This window comes from Perognathus longimembris, chromosome 17 (genome assembly GCF_023159225.1).
Source record: "Perognathus longimembris pacificus isolate PPM17 chromosome 17, ASM2315922v1, whole genome shotgun sequence".
In the NCBI taxonomy this organism is placed as follows: Eukaryota; Metazoa; Chordata; class Mammalia; order Rodentia; family Heteromyidae; genus Perognathus; species Perognathus longimembris.
The window spans coordinates 25615056-25634225 of record NC_063177.1 but is presented as its reverse complement, the minus strand read 5'-3'; the positions used below and the strand labels follow the sequence as shown (position 1 = coordinate 25634225).

Below are 19170 nucleotides of genomic sequence, written 5' to 3'. Positions count from 1 at the left end.
TCCCTACCCCCAAGCTTTAATTCTTGAAAGTACATCAGTCAGAATGATGAAACCCACTGTGACCCAGAAAAGCTGCCTTGATGCCCAGCTGGTGGGGAAGTTCAGAGAAGACGTTTCTGAACTCAAGACTCCACATTTATCTAGTTTCCAAGAAAAACAACATAGGGAGCAGTTCACCATCCAGCTTTTTGCAGACACCCCTAGTTTGCTTTTGTCTATTAAAAGACTTATTTGAATTTGATCTAAACTCTACCCTTCCTCCCAATGCTCTAGTCACTTCCTTTGCTTGGTGCCAGGTTTCCGGGCCCGCTGTGGGTGAGCTCCTCTATCACAAAGAGCCAATCAATGGCCCCGTGTTGGTCAAAATACCCACCAGCCCTTAGGTGCAGTGCACTAGGTCTTAGGTGCCGTGGGCTAGGACACTCCTAACCACAACCCTGAAGGAAGTCCTGTTGTAGAGCTGACTCCATCTTGATTAGGGAAACAGGGTAGGAAATGTTGGAGGGAATAGAGCTGACTCCATCTTGATTATTAGGTCAGCCTGACTCCAAAATTCTGCTTCTGTAAATGGCTTGCTTAACATGTTATTTACTCTACTTCCTGTGTCAACTTCCTACATCTGTGCCACACTTGCTTTGGTATGTGCTGTTGTGAAGCCTGAACAAAACACAGTCTAAAATAATCAAAAGCAACTCCACTTTTACTAAAAGTTAGTTAAAGTTAAAATGTCCTAGCTTACAATATGCTTCATTGCCTTGTTTAATATGTGTTTCTCATAAATGTTTTGCTAAACCCGACCTAAGGTTGACCCACTCAGCGACACAAAGGGAGTGTACGGGAATGCGGTCAATGTGTTAAAAAGACCCGTTCCTGAGGAGTGGATCTCAAGATGCATGATTTCAGATGCCACCTGGGAGGCTGAAGGAAGCCCTCATCCATCCCCAGCTACAGAGACTGGAATTTGTAGACTTTCCCTGCTAAGACCTCAAATTGTGTTATTGAAAAACAGAAAGAAATTTTGTGAAACGTTGAAATAATTTAAACCATCTAAGACTAAGGCATATATAATGAAACAACTTATACTACTTGTATAAAAAGGACATGTACTTGTAGACAACAGTAGAATATCAGGACTTGAAGTTCAAAATGTCTCTGCCAAGCCGACAAACATCTATCATGAACACCCCGACATCAGAGTACATAAATTCTAAGAAAAATGGGTGATTGACCCATCAGTTGCAGTACCTACAGAAAGTTGTCCTAAAGGCATTATGGAAGCATAGTTTTTCTTGGCCTTTTCAACGGCCTGTGGATGCTGTGAAAATAAAACTGCCTGATTATTATACCATTGTAAAAAACCCAGTGAATTTAAACACAATTAAAAAGTGGCTGGAGAAAAAATACTATATGAAGGCTTCAGAATGCATAGAAGACTTTAATACAATGTTCTCAAATTGTTACTTATACACAAGCCTGGAGATGACATTGTTCTAATGGCACAAGCTCTAGCGAAGTTGTTCATGCAGAAATTATATCAGATGCCACAGGATGAGCAAGTTGTGGGTGGTAAGGAAAGAATAAAGAAAGACATTCAACAGAACACATTCATTTATTCTGGTAAAGAAAATCATCCCCCAAACCAACAGAAAAAGTATTTAAGGAGCAAGAGATCCCCTCTGGACTTCCCGAAGCATCTATCTCTCCCTTAAACATGGCACACGGAGCTCTGTCCACCTCTGGCTCTCAGACTATGCTCCAAGTTACAAGGGGTGTGAAGAGAAAAGCAGATACAACAACTCCTACAACTTTCATAGTTAAAGCAAATAGTGAATCTTTTCCGATACTTACAGAAAATAAACCAGGATGAATACCACCAGTAAGGTCTGGGAGGTAGCTCTGTGGCAAAGTGCTTGCCTTGCAAGTACAACATCCTGGGTTCGATCCCCAGTACCAAAAAAGGAGACAAAAAAAAAAAAAAGAATACCACCAGTAAAAGCAAATGTAGTGAAGAATGTTTTCCTGGAGTCTCAGCAACAACATAAAGCTGTCAGGAGTGTTAAAGTAACAGAACAACTGAAGCACTGTAGTGAGATTCTTAAAGAAATGCTCATGTCCTATGCATGGCCCTTCTATAACCCCATCAATGCTAATGCTCTGGGGCTCCAGAACTATAACAGAATCATCAAAAACCCCATGGACCTGGGCACTATCAAGAGGAAAATGGACAATCAAGAATATAAGCATGTGGGGCTGGGGATATGGCCTAGTGGCTAGAGTGCTTGCCTCGTATACATGAGGCCCTAGGTTCGATTCCCCAGCACCACATATACAGAAAATGGCCAGAAGTGGCGCTGTGGCTCAAGTGGCAGAGTGCTAGCCTTGAGCAAGAAGAACTGGCCAAAAAAAAAAAAAGAAGAAGAATATAAGCATGGGGGCTGGGAGTATGGCCTAGTGGCAAGAGTGCTTGCCTCATACACATGAAGCCCTGGGTTCAATTCCGCAGCATCACATATATAGGAAATGGCCAGAAGTGGCGCTGTGGCTCAAGTGGCAGAGTGCTAGCCTTGAGCAAAAAGGAGCCAGGGACAGTGTGCTCAGGCCCTGAGTCCGAGGCCCAGGACTGGCAAAAAATAAAAAAATAAAAAATAAGGATGCATATGAGTTTGCTGCAGATGTTAGATTAATGTTCATGAATTGCTACAAATACAACCCTCCAGATCATGAAGTAGTGGAAATAGCTAGAATTGCTTCAGGATGTTGTTTTTTTAAATTTTATTTATTTATTAATTGAATACAAATTTTTTAACAAGGTGTTGTACAAAAAGGGTACAGTAACATAGTAGGGCAGTGTATACATTTCTTGTGATATCTTACACCCTGTTTTTCTATCCCTTTTCTAGGTCAGGTAGACATATATACAATATACAATGTATCAAGAACATATACAGTAGCCACGTGGCCACACCCAAGGAAGTTCACCTAGGGCTTTAAATGTAATGTCGATATTAGACCATATGTCCACTGTAGTCTTATATGAACGTACATACACAGCTTTTGAGCTATTGTATTCCCCTGAGAGGTCAATTTTTGACCTTTATATGTTGAGTAATTGTTTGGTTTTAGTTACATACTAAACTATGTAGTTACATACATACTGTTGGGTTGCTGCCCCAATCCTGTGGGGAATACTATTTGACAAGCAGTTTTTGGTTTCACAGACTTGGTCTCTACTGTCTCTCCATCTCCCATTCTTTTTTTTTTTTTTTTTGGCCAGTCCTAGGCCTTGGACTCAGGGCCTGAGCACTGTCCCTGGCTTCTTTTTGCTCAAGGCTAGCACTCTGCCACTTGAGCCACAGCGCCACTTCTGGCCGTTTTCTGTATATGTGGTGCTGGGGAATCGAACCCAGGGCCTCATGTATACAAGGCAAGCATTCTTGCCACTAGGCCATATTCCCAGCCCCTCCATCTCCCTTTCTTGTTTTTTTTTTTTTTTTTTTGGCCAGTTCTGGGCCTTGGACTCAGGGCCTGAGCACTGTCCCTGGCTTCTTCCCGCTCAAGGCTAGCACTCTGCCACTTGAGCCACAGCGCCCCTTCTGGCCGTTTTCTGTATATGTGGTGCTGGGGAATTGAACCTAGGGCCTCGTGTATCCGAGGCAGGCTCTCTTGCCACTAGGCTATATCCCCAGCCCTCCATCTCCCTTTCTTAACAGTCATATATCAGGGAGATCATGCCCCTTTGTTTTCTGTGTTCTAGGCTTGATCGCTCAACATTATTTGTTCGAGTTCTGACCATTTCCCTGCGAATAACAATATTTCACCATTTCTAATCGCTATGTGGTATTCCATTGTGTATAAGTACCATATTTTTTGGATCCATTCGTCTGTGGAGGGGCATCTGGGTTGTTTCCATATTTTGGCTATTGTGAATTGTGCCATGATAAACATGGAAGTACAAATGTCTTTTAGATATCTTGGGGTTTGCTGTTTAGGATAGATGTCTAGGAGTGGTATGGCTGGGTCATAGGGTAGGTCTATATTGAGCTTTTTGAGAAACCTCCATACTGTATCTCCAAAGTGGTTGTACTAATTTGCACTCCCACCAACAATGGAGAAGGGTTCCTCTTTCCCCGCACCCCCTCCAGCATTTGTTGTTGCCTGAGTTCAGAGTATAGGCCATTCTAAATGGGGTGAGGTGGTACTTCAGGGTTGTTTTTATTTGCATTTCCTTTACTACTAGGGATATTGAGCATTTCCTCATGTGTTTCTTTGTCATTTTTATCTCTTCTCTTGTGAAGTCTCTCTTTAGCTCCTTTGCCCATTTCCTAATAGGTTTATTGGGCTTGGAGGGGCTTAGTTTTTTGAGTTCTCTGTAGATGACAGATATCAGGCCTTTGTCTGTTGCTGTGCTGGTAAATATCCTTTCCCATATGGTTGGCTGTCTTTCTATTTTGGTGGCTATGCCCTTAGCTGTGCAGAAACTTTTTAATTTGTAGTAGTCCCATGTGTCGAGTCTTTCCCCTATTTGTTGTGCCCCTGGGACTATATTCAGGAAGTTCCTTCCTGTGCCTATAAGTTCTAGCATCTTTCCTACTCTGTCCTTCAGTAGTTTCAAGGATTCAGGTCTGATATTGAGGTCCTTGATCCATTTTGAGTTGATCTTGGTGCATAGTGATAGGCTTGGGTCTACTTTGAGTTTTCTGCATATGGCTGCCCAGTTCTCCCAGCACCAGTAGTTGAAGAGGCTATGTTTATTCCATTGTATGTCTTTAGCTCCTTTGTCGAATATCAGCTGGCTGTAAGAGTGCGGTTTTATTTCTGGATCTTCAATTCCAATCCATTGGTCTTCCGATCTGTTTTTATACCAATACCATGCTGTTTTTGTTATGATGGCCTTGTAGTAGAGCTTGAAGTCTGATATTGTGATACCTCCTGCACTGCTTTTTTTTGCCTAGCATTGCTTTGGCTATTCTAGGTTTTTTGCTGTTCCATATGAATTTATGGGTTGGTTTCTCTATTTCAGTGAAGAATGTGGCTGGGATTTTGATAGGGATTGCATTGAATTTGTATAACAATTTGGGCAATATGGCCATTTTCACTATATTGATTCTGCCTACCCATGAGCATGAGAAGTCTTTCCATCTCCTTGTGTCTTCTTTGATTTCCCTTATTAGATTTTTATAGTTTTCATTAAATAGGTCCGTCACATCCTTGGTTAAGTTGATCCCTAGGTACTTTATTCTTTTTTTGGCTACTCTAAATGGAATTGTTTCCATAATTTCCTTTTCTGTTTGTATATTGCTGGTGTACAGAAAAGCTGCTGACTTTTGTGGGTTGATTTTGTATCCTGCTACTTTGCCAAATTGGTTTATTAAGTGTAGGAGTTTGGGTACTGAGTTTTTTGGGTCCTTCAGATATAAGATCATGTCATCTGTGAATAGGGATAACTTGATTTCTTCCTTGCCGATGTGGATCCCTTTGATGTCCTCCTCTTGCCTTATTGCTATGGCTAGGGATTCCAGCACTATGTTGAACAGAAGTGGGGAGAGTGGGCATCCTTGTCCTGTTCCTGAGTTTAGGGGGAATGATTTAAGTTTCTCTCCATTTAATATGATATTAGCAGTTGGTCTGTTGTATATGGCTTTTATTGTTTTGAGGAATGTTCCATCTATTCCTGTTCTCTCCAAAGCTTTTAATAGGTATGGATGTTGTATTTTGTCAAAGGCTTTTTGGGCATCGACTGAGATAACAATGTAATTCTTAATTTTAGATCTGTTTATGTGGTGAATTACATTGATTGATTTACGGATGTTGAACCATCCTTGTGACTGTGGGATGAAGCCTACTTGGTCATGATGTATGATTTTCTTGATCAGTTTCTGGATCCTGTTAGCTAATATTTTATTAAGGAACTTTGCGTCTGTGTTCGTTAGTGATATTGGTCTGTAGTTCTCTTTTTTTGTTGGGTCTTTGCCTGGTTTGGGAATGAGTATGATATTAGCTTCATAGAATGAGTTTGGGATTTCTCCCTCTGTTTCTATTTCGTGGAAGAGTTTGAGGAGTATTGGTATTAGCTCATCACTAAAGGTTTTGTAGAATTCGTTGGTGAATCCATCTGGGCCTGGGCTTTTCTTTGTCGGGAGGTTCTTGATTACCTCCTATATCTCACTGTAAGTTACTGGTTTATTTAGTTGATTTATTTCTTCTTGGTTCAGTTTGGGCAGTTTGTACTTCTCTAAGAATTGATCCATTTCTGTAAAATTACTGTTTTTTGCTGAGTAGAGGTTTTGGAAATAGCTCCTTATGTTTGTTTGAATATCGTGTGTACCTGTTGTAATTTTTCTGGTGGAGTCCTTGATTTTACGTATATGAGTCTCTGCTCTTCTTTTTTTGTAAGTCTTGCGAGGGGTCTGTCAATTTTATTTATTTTCTCAAAGAACCAGCTTTTAGTCTTATTTATTTGTTGAATGGTCTTTCTATTTTCAATCAGATTTATCTCTTCTTTAATCTTTGTGATCTCTCCCCTCCTAGTCGTTTGAGATTCTGTCATTTCTTGTTTCTCCAGTTGTTTTAGTTTCATCGTGAGGTTATTCACCTGCTCTGCTTCCATTCTTTTAATGTGAGTGCTGAGGGCAATGATCTTGCCCCTCAGTACTGCCTTAGCTGTGTCCCATAGGTTTCTTTGTGATGTGTTTTTATTGTCATTGTGGCTTATGAATTCATTGATTTCATCTTTAATTTGGTCTGTGGCTCAAGTGTTAGATAGCAGTGTGGGGTTTAGCCTCCAAGAGTGTGTATAGCTTCTGTGGTATCCTTTGTTGTTGAGGGTTACCTTTAATCCACTGTGATCAGATATAATACATGGGATGACGTCAATACTTTTGTATTTGCTGAGGTTCTTTGTGTGGGCTATGACGTGGTCTATTTTGTTTGTTTGTTTTTTTTTGCCAGTCCTAGGCCTTGGACTCAGGGCCTGAGCACTGTCCCTGGCTTCTTTTTGTTCAAGGCTAGCACTCTGCCACTTGAGTCACAACGCCACTTCTGGCCATTTTCTGTATATGTGGTGCTGGGGAATCGAACCCAGGGCTTCATGTATACGAGGCAAGCGCTCTTGCCACTAGGCTATATCCCCAGCCCTGACGTGGTCTATTTTGGAATATGATCAATGGGCTGCTGAAAAGAAGGTGTACTGTGTCTCTGTAGGGTGGAAGATTCTGTATAGGTCTGTCAGATCCATTTGGTATATGGTGTTACTTAGGTCCTCAGCTCCCTTGCTAATCCTCTGGGTGTTGGATCTGTCTCTTGGAGAGAGTGGGGTATTAAAGTCACCCACTATGATTGTGTTTGCGTCTATCTTGTTCTGTAATTCTGTGAGAATTTGCTTGACATATGTAGGGCCTCTTTTGTTCGGTGAGTATACATTTATCACCATGATGTCTTGATTCTGGATTTTTCCTTGTATTAATATGTAGTGTCCTTCTTTGTCTTTTTGAGTTGATTTTAATGAAAAGTCCAGCTTGTCTGAGATCAGAATGGCTACACCTGCCGTTTTGGTAGGTGCGTTTGCTTGGTAGATCTTGCTCCATCCTTTCATTCAGAGCCTGTTTTTGTCTCTTGCTGTAAGGTGGGTCTCTTGTAAGCAGCAGATGTCAACTTTTTTTTTTTTTTTTTTTTTTGGCCAATCCTGGGCCTTGGACTCAGGGCCTGAGCACTGTTCCTGGCTTCTTCCCGCTCAAGGCTAGCACTCTGCCACTTGAGCCACAGCGCCACTTCTGGCCGTTTTCTGTATATGTGGTGCTGGGGAATCGAACCTAGGGCCTCGTGTATCCGAGGCAGGCACTCTTGCCACTAGGCTATATCCCCAGCCCAGATGTCAACTTTTTGTTTGCGGATCCATCCTGCCAGTCTGCTCCTCTTTATCGGAGAGTTTAAACCATTTGTATTTAAAGAGATCAGGATAAGGGTGTTTTTTTCTCCTTCCATTTTCTTGTTGGGCTGTTTTTTCCTTTTTTTTTTTTTCTTGTCTTTAGTGAGCTGTTCTTTCTGGTGGGCTTTGGCTATTGTAGTTTCTTTCTGTTTCTGTCTCTGTGTCTTGTATGATCTCTATTGGGTGGGGCTCCCCTCTTAGAATTCGCTGTAGGGCTGGTTTTTTATTCACATACTCCTTTAGCTCCTCTTTGGTGTGGAAAGATCTGGTTTTCCCTTCGAATGCGAACTCCAATTTCACTGGATATTTGATCCGAGGTTGCATATTGTTAGCCTGAAGTACTTGGATGGTGTTCTTCCACTCCGTGCTTGGTAAGTTTGTGTGGATAGGTCAGCTGTTATTCGAATCCTCTTCCCATTGTAGAAAATTTCTTTCTTCGCTTTGGCTGAATTCAGAATTTGCTCTTTAATCTTGAGATCTGAAGTCTTGAATATTATGTGCCTTGGGGTGGCTTTTCTGGGGTTTGGCCTGCCAGGTGTCCTATAGGCTTCGGTTACCTAGATGGGGTCCCTTGTGAGATTGGGGAAGTTTTCTGCAATAACTTTATTGAGAACATGTTTAAGCCCTCTGCTCTGGTATTCGGCTCCTTCTTCTATTACAATTATGGGCAGATTATGTCTCTTGTCTTTGTCCATTAGTTCCTGGATTAGTCTGCCCTGAAGCTTCACCGTTTCTTGGAGTGTGGTCATTTTCTGGTTGTTGTTGGCTGCTTCATCGTCCAGGCGAGAGATTCTGGATTCCATATGGTCAACTCTTTGTATTGTGGATTCAATTGCGGAGTTTATGGATGTCAGAGAGCTATTTATGGTTGTCATATCAGCTCTGATCGTGGAAATTTCTTCCTTTAAAGAGTTGTATTTTAAATCTATTTTTTCATGCATTTCAATTCTCAGGATGTTAAGATCTTCTTTAAAGGAGGCTTGCATTGTATCCATTTTTGCTTCCATTTCTTTAAAGGAGGCTTGCATTGTATCCATTTTTGCTTCCATTTCTTTCTTGGCTTCCTGGGTGTCCTTCCAGATTTCCGCTCTAAACTCCTGGAATTGTTTTCTGATTTCATTCCTGACGCTTTCCATCATTCCTGTTAACATGGCCTCATTTGCTTTTTTAGTCTCCATCTCCTCTTCAGTCGTGCTGCTTTTTGGAGGTGGTGAGTTGGCTTGCTCTTTGATGAACTGTGTTATGTTTCTTTGTGATTTGCGCATCTGGAGATCTGTGGATAGCTTCTCAGGTTTGGTTTATAGCTCTTCCCTCCCTCCTGTGTAGGCATGTCTACCAGAGCAGGTGCTGCCGCTGTGGCCCCACCCACCTGTGTGGGGTACGCCTACCAGAGCGGGCGCTGTCACTGAGGGCTCTGCCCACCTGTGTGCTGTGCGCCTGCTACAACAGGCATTGGTGCTGTGGCCCCGTCCACTTTAGCGGGGTACGCCTCCCAGAGCGAGCCCTGGGTTGTTGGGTTGTGTTTGCGCCCTCCCGCAAGTCCGTTGTGGGAGACGGTATGTGTGGGGCCCAGTGGGATTGACTGTCCAGGTGCGGGTTAGCACCCTCAGACCTCGCCTCCGCTGCGAGGGGGGGGACGTGATCAGGCCCAGGTGTCCCGGCTGTGCTGGTATTGCCCACCAGCACCTGTGATTTTAGTTGTAAGAGTCCTCGAGGTCCAGGCGCCTTGGGTGGGGCTTGCACTGCCGGCCGTCCCCCGGCCCCTATTGGGAAGGGGGCAGGGCCGATTCGGCCAGTTCAGGGTCCTGTGTGGCCTTGGGGCTGCTCCGCCCTTCCCCTGCTAAACTGACTTCTCAGCGCCTGATGGGAGCTTCCTGCCTGATTTGGGGATTCTTTGTTCCCTCGGGGTGGGGAGGGGGAGGGAGGGAGATCTAGCTTCTTTGTAGGGCTTGGGTCTCTGATAGCTGGTCTCCCATTGGGTGAGGGGATAATGGGGACTCACGGGTCCTGGATTGTGTGTGTGTCCCGTGCAGCCGTTGGTCCCGCAGGGGGTGCCGAAGTGTCCTGGTGGCTTCCCCAGCTCCCCCTTTCTGCCGCGCTGGGTTCCCCAGCCGCCGTCCATCCGAACCCGGTGTGGACCCGAACTTTTCGTCACTGCCGTTGTATGTCTTGGTCCACACCCTCCCTAGTGACTGTGGGGTCCCGCTGTCTGGATTCTGTGCTCCCGGTAGCCTGTCTGCTGATCGCTGGGTTCCCCTTTCCCAGCCTGGCCCTGTTTGGGCCAGGGTCGGCTGGTGGGGGGAGGGAGCCCTGCAGATTCTCTGGCTCCATGTAGGTTTTCGGCTCTTCTTTTTTACTCCTTTGTGTTTTCCTGTGTATCTCCACTGCTTCTGGCTGCTGGTTTTGCTGGGTTCTTGATGGGGTGTTGGGTGTTGGAGTTCCCAGCTCGCTATTCAGTTGGGGCGAGTCGGGGTGCCTCCCTACTATGTTGGCGCCATCTTTTCCTCTCTCTTTCAGGATGTTTTTGAAATGCATTTTGCAAAGATTCCTGATGACCCTGTTGAGACCACTCCTGTATGTCACCTCCCACTAAATGCTACCAAATCTCTTGGTAAAGGAGGCAGTAGTGAAGCGTCCTCTGAAGATAACTTTTCTGGGCTGGGAATATGGCCTAGTGGCAAGAGTGCTTGCCTCATATACATGAAGCCCTGGGTTCGATTCTCCAGCATCACATATATAGGAAATGGCCAGAAGTGGCGCTGTGGCTCAAGTGGCAGAGTGCTAGCCTTGAGCAAAAAGAAGCCAGGGACAGTGCTCAGGCCCTAAGTCCAAGGCCCAGGACTGGCAAAAAAAAAAAAGATAACTCTTCTGAGGACTCTGAAGATGAGAGAGTCCAGCATCTTTTAAAGCTTCAGGAGCAGCTTAATGCTGTTCATCAACAGCAACAGGTTCTGTCCCAAGTGCCTTTCTGTAAATTAAAGAAAAAGAATGAAAAGTCAAGAAGAGTGAAGACAAGAGAAAGAATTAATAACAAAGATGAAAATCCAGGGAAACTAAAGGAAAAGCCCAAGACCACTCAGCCAAAGAGAAGGAAACAGCAAGTTCTAATGCACAGAAAAAGCAAGAACTGGAAAAGCGCTTACAGGATGTTAACAATCAACTGAATTCTAGAAAATGCCAAATAAAACCTGAGAAAACACCAGCATTGAGAGCAATTGAAAATGGGTTCCGCCTGAGTGATGATAGCAGCAGCAGTTCCTCCCAGTTGGGAAACAGCAGCAGCAGTGATTCAAGCTCATCAGACAGCAGGGATTCTGAACCAGGTTAGCGGTCCCTTACATGTCTGTGGAACGTTTTTTTTCTTGTAATATTGAGTCTTAACATTTTGAAGAAGTATCTGTTTCTTGCCCAGAACCTATGGTTTGAATACCATCCTTATTACTTAGTTGCATGTAGATTATTTTAATATTTCCCTTTAAAAAATGTGTAAAATAGGCTGGGGATATAGCCTAGTGGCAAGAGTGCCTGCCTCGGATACACGAGGCCCTAGGTTCGATTCCCCAGCACCACATATACAGAAAACGGCCAGAAGCGGCGCTGTGGCTCAAGTGGCAGAGTGCTAGCCTTGAGCGGGAAGAAGCCAGGGACAGTGCTCAGGCCCTGAGTCCAAGGCCCAGGACTGGCAAAAAAAAAAAAAAAAAAAAATGTGTAAAATGAAATGCATATTCTACAGGTGTGACTTGAAGGCTTGGTCCTTTTGGAAACCAACTTACTCATGGTAGAATAATCTCTTAGTAAATAACATCAGACCTTAAGACTAGAAAATGTCCACTATAAAATACTGATTTTCACTTTTTTTAGACAATAAAAATAGTACTTGAAGTCCCTCTCAATGTCTTCTCCATGATACTTCATTCTAATATTACTAAGTAAGTCTTGCTGTGATGCTGTGTTCTGAATTCAATAAGAATTAAGAAACCAGGCATTTCAGAACCTGTAGATTTTTTTCTACTTGGTTATGTTCTTTACTGTAGAATATTACCCTCCATCTGTAGAAAAATAGATGGAAGTACGATATTCTCTTACATAATTTATGAGTTGTGGCAAACTTAGATCATCCATGTTTTCCTTATGTTTTTTCATTGACAGTTACATAGCTGACAAGTCACTACTGCCCCAAAGACACTAGCTTGGCAGTGATGCTAATGACCAAAAAGCAAATTCATAACATAGGCCACTTTGCAGCCTAAAGTTTACTTTATGTTAAATGAAATTTGGTTCCCTTTTTTTAATTAAAAAAAAAAAAAGATCCCACATGGCTACTCTGACTTCAGGAATCCATACCCTTTGTATGCATGGAAATCTCTCTTTTCTGCCTAGTAGTCAGGGTCTGCTGTTTTTCTTTTGGTTCTATTTAATTTGCATTCCTGTGGTGCTGCTGCTTTTACATTTCTAAAGTATATAGCGATAAACAATTTTGTAAGAATAAACAATTTCTACTTTTGTTGGAATTTGTCATACTACTAAATTTTAAAGTGAATCTAGGGCTGTGGATATTATACAGCATTTCTTTATATTTGACATCTAAGCACAAAGCAATACTGGAAAAATCTTGAGTTGCCTTTAGTATTTTAAATTGTAATACCAATTGTAATTTCATCTAATAAAGCATTTATGGTCTAATTAAAAAAACAACAACCCTGTTTCTGGCAGCTGTGTGGTGAACAACCCCCTTTTGTGGTAAACTCCCCAGCTTCAGCTAATCAGCATGTCCCTGACAACCCTATAAAAACTCTGTCAGTTGAAGGGTTGGGGCTCTCAACCCAGATCTGCTGAGTCGGTGAGAGTTGTGAGTCCAGGCTTGAGCTTGCAATAAAGGCTCAGGTGTGCTTGCATCGGAATCGGCTCCTTGGTGGTCTTTGGGGGCCCCAAATCTGGCCATAACAGTCCTGTCTTTACTCCATTTTCCAGATGAGGGCACTGAGGCCGAAGAAGGTGAAGGCGCTGGTCACTGTGTTGTACGTGATGTGAGCTCAGCACAGTGCTGTCAAATGGGTCATGCCAGCCTTCTCCCTGCAGCGCTTCCTGGTCCAACCAACCATCAAGACATGCTGGGCTAGGCTTTTTTTTTTTTTTAGGCTGAGTGCTAACTTTCCTTGAGCTACCTGTAATCAGAGTGTGGGCCTTGTTTATATCCTGCATCTAGACTGTGTTCTAACAGAATGGAATCCCAATCTTTCATTATCTGGTCCCAAATGCTTACCCACTCACTGCCTCCCCACTTCTGGGCTCTAGGGGTCTGGAAATCCTCAGGCACAAATGCAGATCCTGCAGCCATCAGTGGGGCTTGACTCATGTATTGCCAGTCACACAGATCACGCTATTAGAAAAGATGGTTGGGCACCTGTAAATCTAGTGGCTTGGGAGGCTGAGATCAGAAAGATCATGGTTGGATTTGAGGATAGCCCAAACAGAAAGTTTTCCAAGACCCTATCTTAACTCCCAGCTGTATATGGTGGCACATACCTATCATTCTAGCTACTTGGGAGGCCAAGATTGGAAGGACCACAGTTCAGGGCCAGATTGGGCAGGAAAGTCTGAGAGACTCCATTTCAATAGAAAAGGCTGGGCATAGTGGCACACCCCACCCCCATCATCCCAGGTACAATAGGAAGCCTAAAATAGGCAGAACACAGTCCAGATACGAGCTTGGGCAAGAGGAAAGACCCTATCTAAAAAAAAAAAAAAAAAAAAAAAAAGCACAAAAAAGGACTGGAAGCTTGGCTTTAGTGGTAGAGTGCCTGCCTAGCAATTACAAGGTCCTAAGTTCAAACCTTAGTTCTGTTAAAAAGGAAATCAGGGGCTGGGAATATGGCCTAGTGGCAAGAGTGACCAATACAATTCTTCCTGGAAATTCTAGGTCCTGGTCAAAGGGCAGATTTCTAACTTGAAGTCGTGATTTTAACACCTAGCCTTGCCCCCTCCCCCAGCATAATGCACAAGTTGGGGGAACCTGGCACCTTTACCACAACCCCAGGCCTCAGTATCTCCTCTGTAAAGATGACCTCTGATAGGTTAAAAACAACTGGTAAAGTACTTGCTTGAAATTAGCTGGGTTACCAGAGGAAAAAGGATTATTGGGGTTGCCAACCTCCTGTTTATTGGCATCCCATGGAAACAAGAAGAATGCTGAAGATAGTGTGAGGGTGGGCAGAGGAGACCAGACCGAGGCTCCTGGGTAGTGGAGGCCTCTGGGTGGCTATTGTAAGAACATAAAGTACGAGCCAACCTGGAGGGGCCCACCTGGTCAGGAGGGAGCCCTGCTCCGCGCTCATTCACACTCTAGGACTTCTCCCCTTACTGTACTAAGGGCTTCCTGCTCTAACTCACTTTTTCCTTACAGCTGGTATTTTACCACTTGAGCCATGCCTCCACTTCTGGCTTTTTGCTGCTTAATTGGAGATAAAAGTTTTGACTATTTGTCTGCCTGGGCTGGTTTCAAACCACAATCCTCAGATCTCTGCTAGGGTAGCTAGGATTATGGGCATGAGCCACTAGCACCTTACGACACCTTTGTCTGGGAATGCCTTCTGACATGGATTCAGGAGAGAGCTGAGCTCTGGCCCTGTGCCAACAACCCTGAGAGGTGAGGCCACGCGGGGAAGGTGGACAAAGCGTGCATGGTGACTCTGCTAGAATTTCTGGGGACGCTCAGTCCTTCACAAAGGGAAAGATCTGTATGCATAACATGAATAGCATGGTGGTGGGGCTACATGAGGAGGGACAGACACCCCCCCTCCCAAAAAAACACATTCTTTTCTCAGGATTGGACTATGACTAATATTCATTTTGTAGAGTGATGAGAATCTGCTTTGTTCTCCTAATTCCATGTGGCTCCCTGGCCCAGTGACCACCATCCCCTATAGATCCCTCCTGCTTCTCAGGAAAACTTCACCCCTGACCTTCTCTGAAGGCCCAGGGCTGGCCTTATCTGAAAGCGCAGGACTGCCAGCCTCAGGAAGATGCCCCTACCATAAAACCCCTAGCAGGCCTGTTTACATTGGAGATTCCAAACAGGACAGTTCAGACAATAAATCCCCAGCGGGACAGGACAATGAAATTCCAAAGAAGGACCTACCTCATCTTAGCATGTATAAAAACTGAACACTCTCCCCCCCACCCCCGCCCCCGCCACTCCCTGCTCTTTGTCTCCCCTACTCGGCTTGTCCCATGGAATTCCTCCACCCTCATGATTTAAGCCTGTTCTGGGTTGCTGAGGTCTCTGCCTCATCTCTTCTTTCTTCTGTTTGACTCAGTATCCTAGCATACAGAAAGGAAAGAAAACACAAGCTGATTTGGTCATTTCAATTGAACATATATTCCAAACTTGGAGTGGATATGTTTCTTCTTGTCCTCGACACAGGACAAATTCTGAATTTTACCACACTTCTCTTTTACCACTGAATTTTACCCATCCTGCAAGTCTACAGCTCCATGATGGGTCAGGAACTTGTGTTCTGCTCTGTAAAATCTGCCAGACAGTCTCCCTAGCTTCCAGCTGGGCAAGGTGTTTTTGACCAAAATACCTGAGAGAACAATTGGAAGGGATGACTTGTTTATTTTTGGCTCAGTTTCCTCAGTGTCAGTACTACCATCAATGGTAGGGAGGAATAGCAGAGCAGAGCAGTTCACAGCATCTGGGAAACCAGAGAAAGAATACAGGGATCAGGGCAAAATACTCTCCTCTGGGCCTTCTAGGCTTGCCCTATGTTACTGCCTCTCAATAATACCTTCACATTATGAATCCATCAAATCATTAATCCATTCATTAAGTCAAGGCCCTGCATGGTGTAATTACCTCTGGAAACAACCTCAGGGATACTTATCTAGAAGGGTGCTTCACACCTTTTGATTGTGTCCCAGGGAATTTAAGGTGGGAGATAAGGAAGGTGTGAGGTGATCAGGTAAAGAAGACGACTTCTCTTGTGTGTGTTCTCCCAGCACTTATGTGATTGTGAGGAATTCAATTCTCAATCTCCTTCATAGTTTGGAAATTCTCTCTGAAGTCTGATGGCAGGTCATACTATCATTGCCTAGAGTTGGAGGATGGGCACAATTTCTTTTTTTCTTTTTCTTTTTCTTTTTTTTTGCCAGTCCTGGGGCTTGGATTCAGAGGCTGAGCACTGTCTCTGGCTTCTTTTTGCTCAAGGCTAGCACTCTACCACTTGAGCCACAGCACCATTTCTAGCTTTTCTACATATGTAGTGCTGAGGAATCGAACCTAGGCCTTCATGTATGCAAGGCAAACACTTTACCACTAGGCCATATACCCAGCCCCACCTTTTCTTTTCTTCCCCCCCCTTTTCTTTTTGTGCCAGCCTGGGGCTTGAATTCAGGGCCTAGGTGCTTTCCCTGAGCTTTTCTGCTCATGGTTAGCACTTTATCATTTGAGCCACAGCTCTACTTCTGTTTTTTTTTGTTTTTTATGTGTGTGTGTGTGTGTGTGTGTGTGTGCGCGCGCGCGTGTGCATGCACATGCTTAATTGGAGAAAAGAATCTCATGGACTTTTCTGCCTGGGCCAGATTTGAGTGTCAGTCTTCAGATCTCAGTCTCCTGAGTAGCTAAGATTTCAGGCCTGAGCTACTGGCACCCAGGATACAATTTCTGGATGATGAAATAATATACAAAGAAAGGGACTACTTCAGCCTACCCCTTGAGAGCCTCAGGGCTTCCACCTGCAGATTCACTCCCTTGACCATGTGAACTACTCTGTCCTGTATACACCAGAGTAGAAATGGAAAACAGCTGGTGAGAACGTGCAACAGTCCCCCTCCTGTAGCCCCTAACAGGCCCATTGTAGCCATTTTTTTTTCTTTTTTGGCTAGTCCTGGGCCTTGGACTCAGGGCCTCAGCACTGTCCCTGGCTTCTTTTTGCTCAAGGCTAGCACTCTGCCACTTGAGCCTCAGCGCCACTTCTGGCCGTTTCTGTATATGTGGTGCTGGAGAATTGAACCCAGGGCCTCATGTATATGAGGCAAGCACTCTTGCCACTAGGCCATATCCCCAGCCCCATTGTAGCCATTTCTAATGTTGCTCCCTACTGCCTCATGACTTGGGGAAGGACAGAGGTGTGAGAGTTGCAGGAAGGAGCTGAGATTTAGAAGGATTTACTTCCATCAGCCTTAGGCTCCTGCTAAGGGCAACACGCATGCATGCATGGGGGAGGTTAGATAGATTTGCCCACCCAACAGGGCAGGGAAGCCAGGGAATATATAAGGGCTTTTAGTAACCCATTAGGTGAATACAAGTCACCCCACCCTCCTGAGGGTGAGACTCGTGTTGAGGAGCACACAGCCATGGGGGTACTATGAGGAGCCACCTGCCCCCCCACCCCCCAATAGCCATGGCATCTGGATGCCTGGTTTGGTGTATGTGCTTCTTTTCCTGCCCATCCAATCCCCGCATCGCTCTCCGGAGCGCAGGCTCATTCCCGGTACCTGACAGTGTTCAAGGTGCTGGCCAGCCCTGGTTCTTGCAGAAGCTGACAGCCGCCCCTCCCTGTGCAAGCCTGGGTTCCGCTGCCGGGGCGAGGCTCGGCCCGCAGCGCCCTCTGGCGGTGGCCGCTACGGGGTGCGAGGCCTGTGCTCCCGGGCTCAGGATGCTCTCGGGGGCCTCGGCTGGTTTCCCAGGCCCGGGACAGCGCCGACCACACCGCGCAGCTCCGAAAACGTCCTTCGTGACCCCTCCTCGCCCCAGGTCCTGCGGCCCTGCGGCCTCGGCGCGGACGCCCGGCATGCCAGCAGGTGTCGGAACAGGTGTGGAGGGGACGCAGGGGGAGCTGGGGGCTTCCAGGGGCAGCTGCGAGGGTGGCATGCGCTCGCTGGGTCTGCGGGGCGGCACGAGGTTGGGGGCCCCTGTGGTGGGCCGGCGGGTCGGGCAGTCAGCGTGGTGAGCACGCCAGTGGGCGAGGGGAGCCCCTGAATACTGAGGGGAGCTCTCCCTGGCCCCGGCCTCGCCCTAGCTCCCAGGATGCAGCGAGCTGGAGAGGTTCGTGGTCATCATCGCCGCCCCGGGGCGGATTTCCACCTGGGGCACCAGCACCCACGGGGGCCCTGGACGCGTCACCGGCCTTCCCCGGCCTTCTCAGACCAGCTGGCACCTGCTGGGGCGCTTGGGGCTCGTGGCGAAAATGGTAAGGAATGTGCGGAACGTCTCGGGCTATTGGGTCAGGGTGGACACGGCTGGGATTCTCGGGGGGCGGTGGGGGGGGGGGGCTGTAAGGGACCCTGGGCCGAGAATGGGGATTGGCAACCCCGGGCGGGCTGCGTGGCCTGCGGCTTCAGCACTGGGAGCTGGACAGCGTCCTGTGGCCGCTGGAGCGGGAAGGGGCCTCGCTCCCTTCCCGGGTCTCCTACTGGAGGCAGAGCAAGGCTGAGCTTCTGGAACCCAATTCTGAAATTATTTTCTTCTCCTCCCTCCTCCTCTCCTCCTCCCCCTCATTCCTCTGCCCTCTCCTCCTCTCCCTCCCCCTCCCCTCTCTTCCTCCTCCTCCTCCTCCTCCTTTGCTGTCCCTGAGCTTCTGCTCAAGGCTAGCACTCTAACACTTGAGCCACAGCGTCAATTCCGGCTTTCTTGAGTAGTTTATTGGAGATAAGAGTCTCATTGAGTTTCCTGCCGGGCTACCTTTGAACACCATCCTCAGATCTCAGCCTCCTGAGTAGCTAGGATCACAGGCTGTGAGCCACCAGCACCCAGCTCCTCCTCCTCTTCTCTACGTCCTCCTCCTCTTCTTCTTTTTCCTCCTTCTCCTTTCTCCTTCCTCCTCCTGTTGTACTTGGAATTGAACCTAGGGTAGGCAAGTGCTCTTCCTCTTGAGCTAGTTTCTCCAACACCCAGCGCTTTAGTTTTTGCGCTTTGTCTTTGAAATAAATCCAGCTAACTTTGCCTGGGTGGGCTGTTCTTCAACTATTAGTCTTTCCTTGCTTTTCAGATCGCTGAGATTACAAGTGTGCATCACTTTTGTAGTAATTCTAATGACAAAACATGTGTGTGTGTGCACGTGCTTGCGCACACTAGCTGAAGCTTGAATTCAGGGCCTGGATATTGCTCCTGAGCTTTTGTGCTCAAGGTTAGTGCTCTACCACTCTGAGCCACTAGCACCTGGCACAATGAAAGTATTTTACAAAACCTTTACAACAGCACTGAAAAGCAGGCCTAAACATCCACTGTAACAGAGGGAATAACC

The 19170-nt window shown here is 45.8% G+C and overlaps 1 pseudogene; it reads left to right on the top strand.

Annotated features, from left to right (window-relative positions):
* The first annotated feature begins 1146 nt into the window (after positions 1 to 1146).
* LOC125365864 lies at positions 1147 to 17906 on the top strand (annotated as a pseudogene).
* Positions 17907 to 19170: the final 1264 nt, after the last annotated feature.